Genomic DNA, 12,630 nt, shown 5'->3' on the forward strand with positions numbered 1-12,630 from the left:
CACTTACCAGAGCCTCCTGCAGCCTCCTGGGAGTGCAGGGAGCCTTGTGTGACCTTCTGCAGGGTTCCCCAATGCTGCAAAAGTGAAAGTGGAGTGATCATGCTCCATTTCCACTAAACTAGTCACTCTACTTTCACTTTTGCAGCATTGGGGAGCCCTGAAGAAGGTTGTGCAGGGCTCCCTGCACCTCCAGGAGGTTGCAGGAGGCTCTGGTAAGTGCAGCCAAGCCCCTGTGGCCCTCTGAATAGCATGATCCTAGGGATCCTCCTCCCTGCCTCCTTCCATGCCTCCTCCCTGCCTCCTGGCTGCCCCCGCCCCTTATGGGGGCAGAAGCCACGGCCCATGACGCCCCAGTTTGAAAAGCCCTGGTGTAATGGAAATGCACAGGATCCCTCAAGGACAGGGGTGCTCAAACTTTCAACTTGAGGGATGCTGGACCTTTAACAAGTGTATAGAAGAGAGAATTTCAGCAGGTGCAGCTTGTCATCCCACAGATGACAAGCTGCACCTGCTGAAATTCTCTCTTCTATACACTTGTTAAAGGTCCAGCATCCCTCAAGTTGAAAGTTTGAGCACCCCTGTCCTTGAGGGACAAGCTGCACCTGCTGAAATGGATGAAAGGGATGAAATGGATGAAAGGGATGAAATGCTGAAAGGGATGACAAGCTGCACCTGCTGAAATTCTCTCTTCTATACACTTGTTAAAGGTCCAGCATCCCTAAAGTTGAAAGTTTGAGCACCCCTGCTCAAGGAGATAGAGTGTGGTGTCAACCGTGGCCCCTTGCTCTGGCAGGCAAGCATGGGGTTAACACCAGGGCCTTAGATTGCAGTGATTGTGCTGCACAGCTATAGCCACTTGAAGGCAATAGGGCCCTCCGGGATAAAAACCACCTGATGAAGGGAGAGTTTTTGGTGGGTAGTAGAAGGAGGAAAGCTGAAGTAAGGAAACAGAACTGATGGATTAATGGACTGAGGAACTAATGGCTGAAGGACTACTGGTGGACTGACTAATGGGTGAATGGACTTTGGAGACTGCTTTTACAGCAACTGCTGGAGATTGGTGTGTGGCTGCCATGCCCAAGACCTGCTGAGAACCAAGGTGTTGCTGTAGTGGTTGGAGAAGCTGCTGCCAGGAGAGAGGAGGAAGGAGGACCTCTGCAGGTTGAACTGGTGAGCTATGTCAGCTTGAGTTCTGAGTGTAGCAGAACCATAGCTTACATGTTGGTTCAGGGAGCAGGTGCAGAGAGATGATTCAGCAGAATCAGCAAGCACCTGGGACAGGCACACCCTGGGTGTGGCCAAGCCAGTACTGATTGGCTGAGCTGACTATATAGGGTTAGTCAGATGGAGCCTCAAGAGCAGCAGTAGGGGAGTTGATGGAGTAACTGTGAGACTGCTGCCAGTGACTGAAGAGGCTGGATACTGTATGTATATGATATTACTGACTTATGGACTGAACCTTTGACTGTGTATTATTGGAACTGATTTGGATTTGTTATACTGGAACTGACTGCCCTCAATGCTGACTCTTGGACTGTTAACTGACTACTCTGAATGTGATATCCCTTGCTCAATACAACTGCTGAAAGTACTCTGCTGTATTTGATGTGTTTTCTTGCAACCTGCTCACATTGGGACAAGACTGGGAACCTACACCAAATCCTCTCATAATTTACTACAAACATCCTATAATCTCAACAAGCTACCCTGGTGGTGGCATCCAGCAGTGCAGGACTAGGGTCACTTTAGGGAAAGAAGGGGAGCTAGTTAGCTTTAAGTGGGCATAATTCTCTAAGTAAAGCTTGGACTGGGACTCTGGCAAAACAGTCACTAAATGGTACAGTGGTGTAGCTAAGGGGTGCAGGGCATAGCAGTTGCACCGGGCAACAAGCTGAGCTTGACACTAGTGGCCAAAATTGTGAAAATCTTGGTATGTACAAATAATACCATCCTGTTACATATCATTGGAAAGGTAATTTACTGCAGAATATAATGAAACAAACCACATTAGAATGTCTATTGACAGAGTAGAGAGTAATGGCCAGTTAATCAGAAAACAGAAACACAACTCCCTTAAGAAACAAAAAGTGGATTTCTTTAACTCAAAACTGACCTAAGAGACTGTTCTGACAGCCAATGAGATGTTATTATTATACAGCATGGAACCAATAAGGTGTTAATAAGAGTCAGATCTCATTTCCATGTATCATAACACAGCGAGTCCTGGTAACTGGTAAAGAGGCACTTTTTCAAGTGGTGCTTCTCTTATATTTAGCAGGGAGAGAATAACTGTCCCTCTTTACCCCAACACAGTGTCTCTAACCAATAAGGGGCACACTTCTTATTTATTTATTTACTTAATTAAATTTGATTTTGCAGTGGGGGGGCTACAAAAACTTCCTTGATCCCAGGTAGCAGATTTATTTTATTTTTCACATTTTTATACTGCCCTTCCTCCAAAGAGCTCAGGGTAATGTACACAGCTGCTCCCCTCCTTTTGTCCTCTGTGAGGTAGGTGAGGCTGAGCAAAAGTGACTGGCCCAAGGTCACCCAGGAAGCTTCATGGCTGAGGGGGGATTCGAACCTGGATCTTCCAGGTCTAAGTCCACCTCCCAATTCACTACACCACTCTGGCTCCCATAGCTAAGATACCTTAGCTATGCCACTGGCTGGAGGGAGGTGGCCGATCAAGTGAGTGGTGAACTGCAGGACGGAGGAGGCAGGTTCCCCCCAATTTGCAGTTTTTAAAAAGTGCGGGCATAATGTCACTTCCAGTTGTGACGTCACTTCCAGTTCATCATTCTGAGCTCTGCACCTGCCTACATGTTCATTAGCTAAGCCATTGAAAAGCTATACATACCAAAAGATGTGGCTGTTAAATCACCTGCTCCTCCAATAACAATAGGGTCAGAGATTGTTATCCTTGTATGTTACCTTTCCTTTTATCCAGCAAAAAAAGGGTCAGATGATTTGGTTTAGATGACTAAAGGGTCTCTATCTTGTGGCTTAATCAAATAAGGCAGGAAATTCCCCTCATTTTATAAAGGTCCAGTGTGAAGATTAGATGTGTGACTTTCCAATGTACTGGGAGCCAATCATCAGAAAGGCAAGTAAAGAAAAAGCTGGGTTGGAAGCCCCTCCTGGCTGCCTAGAATGCCAGGGATTCTTCTTGTTCAAACCCAGCAACATTAGTCCAGTTCTACTTAATCCATGCACTAGGTTATGTGATCTGGAGAGAGTTGTGATCCTTGATTGGTTCATCATGAGAACCGAGCACAATTCACGTTTATCATGCCACCATTCAAAACACTTGGGGAAGATATTTTGAACAGGAGGATGGGAAATAGGTTCCAAGTTACATTTTTGGTGAAGCAATCAGATGAGTTTGCAAGTGTAGTGAACAGGGGTGGAGGAGAGAAGAAATCAGCATTGGACAGTTTTGGGGATAGCCTGAAACAAAAAAAGAGCTGGGAGTTGGTGAAGGCACTTGTGGTGGAAGGATATTTCTCTTGGGGATCTGCTGCCTTGTATGAGCATGCAGGATGCTTGTCTCTACCTATACTCATCACCATATTTTGGAAATGGATCTAATATTCAAAAAATGTCATATGTCTCCAGTTCTCTCTCCTCCAAAGAAAATTGAAACCTGGAATGTCCCCTGGAATGTCTCACCACTTGGGAAAAGTGGACAACATGTAACAATACAGTCTTAACCACACTCATTCATTTCTCAGTCACCATCAAGAATCTGTAATTTTGCAAAGATACTACCTTTGACAGATCGCTTACAATAAATGCATCCTTGTTTACAACAATCTGTGAAATGTGTAATTTAAAAGAGGGCATTTTATTATAAGTGTTTCAATTACCACAACTCTCAGCCTCCTTAGTAAACAGAAGCCATTGGATGTCTTACTGACTGGGATCTGTGTTTAATTTAAACTTGAAAATATCAGACCTCAGCTACTTGTTAGGAACAAAGCAGAAAACAGCAGAGTTTTTTTTTTATAAAAACCACATCTGTTAATATGACCACAAAAAAATACACACATCTGTTGACTGCAGCTCAGATGTTTGTTTGCTGTTTATGTTCCAACGCCATTAATTTTGTGTTTCTGTGAGGTTTTGATAATCATCCATGTGCAAAGAATTATGGGCCAGCCTCACTATTGGAGTTGCCTTGACCTCCATGCCCTGATATAACATGTTACATGGATTCTCATGTGATCTTGCAGAATCTTATGGAGAATTTCCACATCAATGCAAATTGCACTGCTCTCAGTCACTGTTCAGCACTGGAGTGGAAACTGTCTACATGATGCAGAAGTACCATACCATGTACCAAGCTGCAGGTTACACTGGCAGCATAAAGCTTGCTCCCACATGCGTATCATTGTTTGATGACTGCAATGTCAAATGGTAACTTGTGTGTGCGAAAGAGCAAAACTACAGATACAGTGTTCACATATGAATTCCTTTCACCAAAGAATGAGCAAGGGCCAAGTCCCTACAGCCAAGTCCCTCACACAGGTAGGAAAGACCAAAAGGAATTTTAGGCAAGCCTGAAAAATGCTGGGATTGATTCTAAAAAGCAAACTGTGAGGCAAATGTAGTTCATATAACATATGAAAAGAACATATAAAAAGCAAACAATTCATCTACAAAAAAAGGCATCACAACAGAAGAAATCACAAAGAGCCTTTTTGCTCAGGTACATACAAATGCTTGATCAAGATTTTAGAAACAGAGGAATCACTCACATTTCTTCACAGTGCTTAAGTGTAACCATATCTCTGTACTCATCTAATGACTGCCTTCTCCAAAAGAGTTCAGACAGGACTGATACATGCCATATGCAGGTGAGGAAAGGAGCAGACTCCACACAGAGGATATAATTACTGCAGTTGACCAGCAAAAAAATGTAAACAATTTTGCTTCAAGCTGTCACCGCAGCAAACTGCAATGGGATGTACCTTTTGATTCCTCTCTGTAGCCCAGATTCTGAAAGAATGTGGAAGGCAAAAGCCAGTAGCCAGATTCCACATTGCTGGCCTTTCAGAGGCTGGCATTTTGATGGCCAGTAAAATAGACCTTCCCTTTTACGTGGCTATATAGCCCTTCCCTTGGCCACATTTTAGAGGATTATACCCTCGGCTTCCTCAGCTTTACAATTTCTCATCAGAAATACAATGGCTGGTGTCTTGCTGGGATGCTGCTGAATAACAAAAATGTGTTTCCTTGCCACTCTTTATTATGATAGAATAGCCTCTCTGAATACCTCCACCATCTGCTCTCTAAGTTTTAACTGTCTCAAACTCCTCCTCCCTAACTCTGTTTGCTCAGATCTTCTTGAGAGTCTCCTAGCATTTTGTCCAAATATGCCTCCCCTGTACTAAAGTTTAGATTGTAAGCTCTTTGGGGCACAGACTTGTTGTTATTGATTGTTACTCTGTCAAGGGTCATGCACATTCATGAGTCTAAGAAAACCCATCGCATAAAACTCTTCTGTACTCCCACTGGGTAGGATCATGGGAGCACGGTGAAGGCAGAGTGGAGAGAATTTTGTAACAGCATTGCTGCTTGCATTCAAACATCCCACAGCAATCGGTTCAGCGGACAGCATTCATGCAGATGCAGCTGATTAAAGACCTACTCCATTCAAGACCAAGGGACAGTAACCTGCTCAAGGTTGACCTTAACGGTTAAGAGAGGACGTCATCCCCATCTGAGTACAGTACACATTCTACCTACCTATTACACCATACTTTAACTGTAACTAAGAGCCCAATCCCAAGCTCTGTGCACTGGCTTACCATTGGTACGCACTATCACAAACTTGCCATAAGGCACGTTTGCAGAGCTTTGTGCCATCCCAGCACTGGAGCTAGCCCAGGGTGCACACATGCTGGGCTAGCGCAGGTGGAAAGCTGGTGCTCTGCTGCTTGATGGTTGCCTGGGTGGTGCTGGGGGCATTGGGGAGGTGCTCTGGGGCAGGGAGGAGGCATGCCAGGGGAAGGAGTAGAGCAGGACCGGTAGAACTCAACTTCATTGAATCCTGAGCTCCATGTGGCCTGACATGGAACTCTTTGATTCTGTGGTGGCTCCATTGATCCATTTGATTCTGAGTAGCCCCATTGGAGGACTGCTTTCCTTACCCGGGAGCTGACGGCAGCGGCCCGGTTGCACTTAGGATGCCACAGCAGCCATTTTCAGCACCATGGCAACCCCACACTCTGTGCAGCTCAGGATTGGGCTGTTTGCTAAGCACATCTATACATCTATTTGGAATTGCTTGCAGCTTAGGGTTAGTCAGTACAGTACACACAAGCTCTGCTTCTTTTCTCCATGTGACTGTGTATGGCAGAGCATAGCCACATATGAGAAATGTTAGTATAAACCAGGGGTGTCCAAAGTTTTTGGCAGGAGGCCGCATCATCTCTCTGACACTGTGTCAGGGAAAAAAGAGTTAATTTACATTTCAAATTTGAATAAATTTACATAAATGAATATATTAGAGATGAACTTATATGAATGAATGAAGGTCTTGCAATAGCTCATGGCCTATAAAAGGCCTTGCACAAAGCAAGGCCAGCCTTTCCTTTGCTGCCACTGCTGCATCACAGATGTGAAACAGCAAGCAGTGGAGGGAGCCCTCATTCCACAGTTCACATGAGAGGTCGAACAGTTGGCCATCACGCTGAAAGCAGTTGCGTCAGGCCAGCACAGGCTCCAGCAAGTCTCTGGAGGGCCAGAGCTTTTTGGAGACTGGGAGCTCTCAGAGGGCCAGATTGGGAATCCTTGAGGACCGCAAGTGGCCCCAGGCCTGGGGTTTGGGCACCCCTGGTATAAACCAAACACTTATTCAGGAACAGCATATTCAATGCAATATAAGAAGCATAATATAGTCATGTTTATGCAAATCAGACCTTGATGCATAATCCATTTTCTTTTCTTTTCACATTCAAAATCCTTCATTTTGGTTTAATCCCTTCACCAATAGGCAGCAAGTGACTGTCTTTGCTTTCTTCTTTCTTCTGTTTTATTACCTAACCTCTCTCCTCCCCCATTTACACTGTCATCTACCATTGTCAAACTGTAAGCTCTTTGGGGACAAGGACTACTTCCTAAAGCATATGCCACAATAAATGTTGTGCCACAAGACTCTCTGGTGCTTTTGCTGTAACAGATGAATACAACTGCTCTGCTGGAAGTCGTCTTTTCTTTATGTTCTTCTGAGATTACACTGATGGTGCTATCCAAGACATAATCAATTAATTAAATCATGAATTTAAAATTCAAATACTGTACATTTCAATTCAGTTCATGAACATTTTGTTCCTTTAGCTCCATAAAAAATAGAAAAAATATAGAAAATCATTTAAAAAATCTAGAAAAGGGTTAAAATGCTAGGAATGTACTTTGAAGGTTGAAAGTTTATGAAAACCTAAGGTCAGACCCTCTCTCACAAAGGAGAGGATGTAGTTTACAAAATAATGATGAACTAGATGTTGATTCCCTTTTGAGAAGTTGAAAGGTGGAAAGAATGAATGTCCTTGCTCTAACCAGCCAGAAAATCTATTATTTAAATTGATAGTAACTACATAAGTAGTATATAGCCCAGTGTGTTGATTTTCCAAATCTGTAATGATGATTTACCAAACCTATTTCTCTCAAGAAGATCTGCATTAACATTTATGGGTGCAGTATTGGGGAATTATTTCTTGGATTTCTCTGAAATATATTACATGGTGAAATGCTACATCCACATACGTTGGCTCAGTAAATCCGCTTTTTTGCAGAAAGAAAACAGCAAAGAGGCAGCAGAACAACATTGCAACCTCTATGGAAGTTGTAGGAAAAGACAGTTGTGCTATGTTAGTCACAGTGCAATCCTATACTGTACTTGCTTACTCCAAAGTAAGTTCCACTGGGGCTTACTCTCAGGAAAGTATGTATAAAATTGTAGCCTCAGGCTCCTAAATCTAATATAGGCTGGTTTATCTAAAATCAGTTGGTGGTTTTCCTTAGGTCTGCATAACAAATGCATTCTTGCTTAAGTACAGTACAGTTCAGAAGGAAATCTAAGATTTGATAGGATTGTCATTCAAATACAGTTTCAGGGATCCTCATGCTGAGTAGCCAGATACATTCATTCACTTCTAGCTGATTAGGTATCAATGCAAATTGGTGAATTGATCTATAAGGAGACCCTGCTGAAGAATTCCTGTGGACTGTGGGAGAGAACCTCTTCCCAGACATGTCTGCATTGCTTCCTCACAGCTTTGTCCTTAGGTTATCCCTTTGGAGCCAGAAGCCTGTGAAACAACTCAATAAGATGTCTCATCTCCAGATAGGCAGCTGTCTGCAGACACCTCAAGAGCCCCTTACAATCCTGCCACAAGAACTTTAAATGAAGTCCCCTTTCATACCTTGTAGGACTGAAAATCTTGAGGCTTCTGCTCAGCTATGATAATGCCTCAGATCTTACGGATTTAAACTTTGAAAATGCCATAAGTAGGTGCCCTCGCCTTGTTTTATATAAACTAGCAATTTTTTTCTCTGTATTTCTTCTGCAATTTAATACATTAATTTATCTTATATTTTTTTTGCAAACATAATACACAAAAGAAACAAACATTGATATATAAAATCACCATGTGGAAGAAATGGCAACAAGAAAAAAATAAGTCAGAATGAACTCTACTGAGCCTGAACAAACATCTTCACCATTATCAAAAGTAGTACAGTCAAGACATTGTGGAGGTGGCAAAGCTGATGAAATATGTATAAGAAAGAGAGGGAGACATAGTAATATTTTTATTGACCAAGTGTAATATAAATATTACATTTATGAAATCGCTGTTATGGGGGACTCATTTCTTCCCTCACTCAAAGATCAGAATCAACCTACAGCACTGACAACTTAAGTCACTCAGCCAGCAGGACTGTGTGAGGGGCACAAAACATAAAAACCAGAACAAACCCTACAACCAACCAGAACAACCCATAGTTAAGTCTCCACACTTCATAAGTTAGAAATACACGCAGAGAGGGAGAGCGTGCTTTAATGCTTAATTTAGAACAAAACAGGTGGAGGGAGTGAAGAAAAATAGACAGGGAGGAGCCAAGATATGTCTATTGTTGTTTTCTGCTCCTTCCTTTGTGGCATTAGAAACAAATCCCTTGTTAAGTCCAGCTTCTGATTACCTCAGTTTATCCCCAGGGCAGTTTACTTCTTGTTTGCTTTTCTTCAAGGAGACAGTGCATTGGCACCTCCCTTGCCACCTTCTGCTAGACAGACAGGCAGACGAATTGGTTGAGTCTTGCGCTGCCATTTATCTGATCGGCTGGCCATCTATGCACTTTTACTTGGGAGTAAATCCCACTGAACTCATTGGAGTTGACTTCTGAGTAAGCATGCATAGGCATAGGAAGGTATATTATTATGCCTGTGTTTCTGAAGATGAGATCAAGCTGCAATCTGGTCCAATGTTAAATACAAAAGGGATCTCAACTGTACTGAATTGAGATGACTTTAATATTACAGAATAGTAGACCTATTGCTCACTGTTCAGGGCTTGGCCTCTTCAAATTCAGCTTCACTTTCCTTTCTCTCTCTACTCATCACCTTTATTAGCTTGGCTCATCTCTCAACACCTAAGCTCTGCTCCCAGCTAAGCTCTGTTCCTGAGCATGGCTCTGTAATCAGCTGCTGGGTCCCAAAGAGTGAGCTACACCTCTTAATCAGTGTTGACTCCAATAGTAGTCCCCTTTTTTGTCTAGGAGCGGGGCTCCACTCCAGACCCATCTGCCTCTTCAATTCATGGCCTGCTACAGGGATCTGGGGAGAAGTGGGGCCTGGAGATGCACAGGCAAAGAATGCAGTACAGGGTGGTACTTCCTCTTTGGTTGTGGGATGGTTGTGGGAGAAAAGTCATTTTTATAGCTGCAGAGAGCTGGCTTACAGAAGCATTCAAATCAATACCAGGAATAAATATGTTCCATCTCTAATATATTCATTTGTGTAAATTTATGTAAATTTATGTAAATTTTAGATGTAAATTAATTCTTCCCCCCCCGGCCCCTGACACAGTGTCAGAGAGATGATGTGGCCCTCCTGCCAAAATGTTTGGACACCCCTGCTCCAGAGGAACAAGATTTACTTATTACCATACTTATACCCTGTCTCACCCACCCTGAGGTACCCAAGGCAACTTACAAAATTCATCAAATTACAACAAAAACAATACAAAAAGAATATAAAAGATTCATAGATAAAACCAGAAATAATAATGTTAAAGTAACAATAAAAACATTTAATATCCTCCCAACAGGTATTGGTCATCTTGCGATGTCATTGGTCATCTTGGTCATTGGTCATCTTGTGAGATGTGGGTGATATGCGATTTCTATCACTAAAAACCTGACAAAAGATGCAGCCTGTATGCAACTGAACTCAATGACAAATCTTCCCATTATTGTCATTATTACAGTACGAGTATAGTCTGGAGGTAGCAAACTGTTAATATAGTCTCCATCTTGGAGTTCACAGTTGCAAAAGAGCCTCCAGAGAAGGCAATACACTAAGGGCACGATCCTGAGCGATGCACACCAGCCCAGAGCCAGTGCGCACTGTTGTAAACGTGCCGTAGCATGTCTGTGACAGTCTGTGCCAGGCCGGAGCTGGCTCAGCACAAGCACGTACAAAGTCAGCACTGCCAAAGGAAGAGATCCGCTGTCCTGAGCTCTGGGTGAGCACCAGGCAGTGCAGAAGTACATCTGGGTGGGCAGGAGGTCTTTTGGGGCAGAGGGTGGGGGGAAGGCATGGTGGGGGGAGGGAGCAGAGCAGGAGGGGAACAGAGATGGCGGCAGGCCCTGCTGCTCTATCCTGACCCCACTCCCATCCCAGAAGACACAACACACAACACGGGTCTCCTTGAATCTGCACCCACTCAATAGTGGGTGCAGATCCGAGGAGACCCATCAGAGCTGCCTGGTCACTACAAGGGGTAAGGGAGCACAAGCTCCTTTACTCCAAGTAGCCCCGATGCTGCTTCCCAGCCCCTTAGGATGCAGCGGTAGCCATTTCAGTGCTGTTGCAGCCCCGGGCATTGGGCTGCTCAGAATTGGGCTGTGAAACACACTGGGCTTTCAACAGTATTTTATAATAAACATTCTTTTCTGTGTCTGTTTGGAGGTCACTACTTTTTTCTCTCTCTCTCTCTTGCTGCTGCTTGGTTGCTGTCCTCTTTTTGCTGTGTCAATAATGAAAATAAAACAGCAACAGCATGAAATTCAGCTTAAAAATGACAGAAAATACATGTTTTTCCCTTGTTCACAGTTTTTAACATCAAATAGGTACCTAGGTTAGCTCAATGAGACTGCAGTCCTGTACAGTACGCACTTACTATTAAACTCAGTACAACTTAGTTCTGAGTAGGCATACATAGGATTGTATTGTTAGTGTCCTATCATCAGTCACTCACAACTGATGTTATTTTTACAGTCAACCAAGTAGCCATAGAATGTCAAGGGATGCATGATAAGAGTGAAAGCTGGGGGGAAATGAAGGAGCAAGAACAATTCCTGTTCCTCCCCCTCCCAGCATCAAATTCTATTGGCTGACCTGTCAACTTCTATGTTACTACATTTGGATTGGGATTTCTCTTCAAGGTCAAGACAACCTACGAAATGCTTTCATATCAGAGAGAATTAACGACTGGGTTTTGGTACTTCTCTAGTGCAGGAGAAAAGATATGTTGCTCTTTCAAGCAAAAGTCAAATTGCTCATATCAAGGCCTCTGTGTGGTTACTACAACTTTCACAATCGGGTACTTTTCCCCCCCTACTGTTTTGATGTTCACTACAGCTTCCAAAGCATTGACCAAAACAGTCTTAATTATAAGCACTGGGTTGAAGACCATATGATCTTCTCCTGATCTCTAGAATGCTTTTGTTTTCTGTTACTTTTCATCTTTTTTTTTTAATCCCTTCACCCTAACCAAACTTCTAATCCAGCAACAGACTTGGGGATTGTGAAGACTGAACCTCAATTTGTATTTGCAGAGAAGTGCTCACTGGGAGGCATGTTTTTTTTAAAAATATCAAGCAGCTGCAAAGCAGACGAGAGAACAAAGAATGTTAAAAAATAATATTTTGCTCATGGATAGTAGATTTAATGTGAGAATTCCCAAAGCTCTTTTAAAAGTAATTGTCTGTGATGAAATTTTGATAAATAGAAGTTGACTGACTTGCCAAAGTCCACAGAGACATTATGCAGCAACTGTTACCCTGCACATTCCTGATCTCGTCTGATCTTGGAAGCTAAGCAGGGTCAGGCCTGGTTAGTACTTGGATGGGAGACCACCTGGGAATACTGGGTGCTGTAGGCTTATACCATAGTCTTTCGAGACTGAAGGTTGCCAACCACAGAGACATTGCTGCAGGGCTCAAAACATTACAAATGATAAAATAAAATCCTAATTCTAACTTTATCAGCTTCAGCAAGAAGCAGGGCTTTTTTTGGTGGTTGCCCCATGCTTTGGAAACAGCATCCCAGGAAAACCCTAATCAGAGGAAAACCCTGGTGAGCTTTAGAATAGGGGTTAAACACCATCTTATTAGGAGGGC

The 12,630-nt window shown here is 43.1% G+C and overlaps 1 pseudogene; it reads left to right on the forward strand.

Moving 5' to 3' along the window:
• The first annotated feature begins 12,272 nt into the window (after positions 1–12,272).
• LOC136637328 (5S ribosomal RNA) lies at positions 12,273–12,392 on the forward strand (annotated as a pseudogene).
• Positions 12,393–12,630: the final 238 nt, after the last annotated feature.

Source organism: Tiliqua scincoides, chromosome 1 (genome assembly GCF_035046505.1).
Source record: "Tiliqua scincoides isolate rTilSci1 chromosome 1, rTilSci1.hap2, whole genome shotgun sequence".
Lineage (NCBI taxonomy): Eukaryota > Metazoa > Chordata > Lepidosauria > Squamata > Scincidae > Tiliqua > Tiliqua scincoides.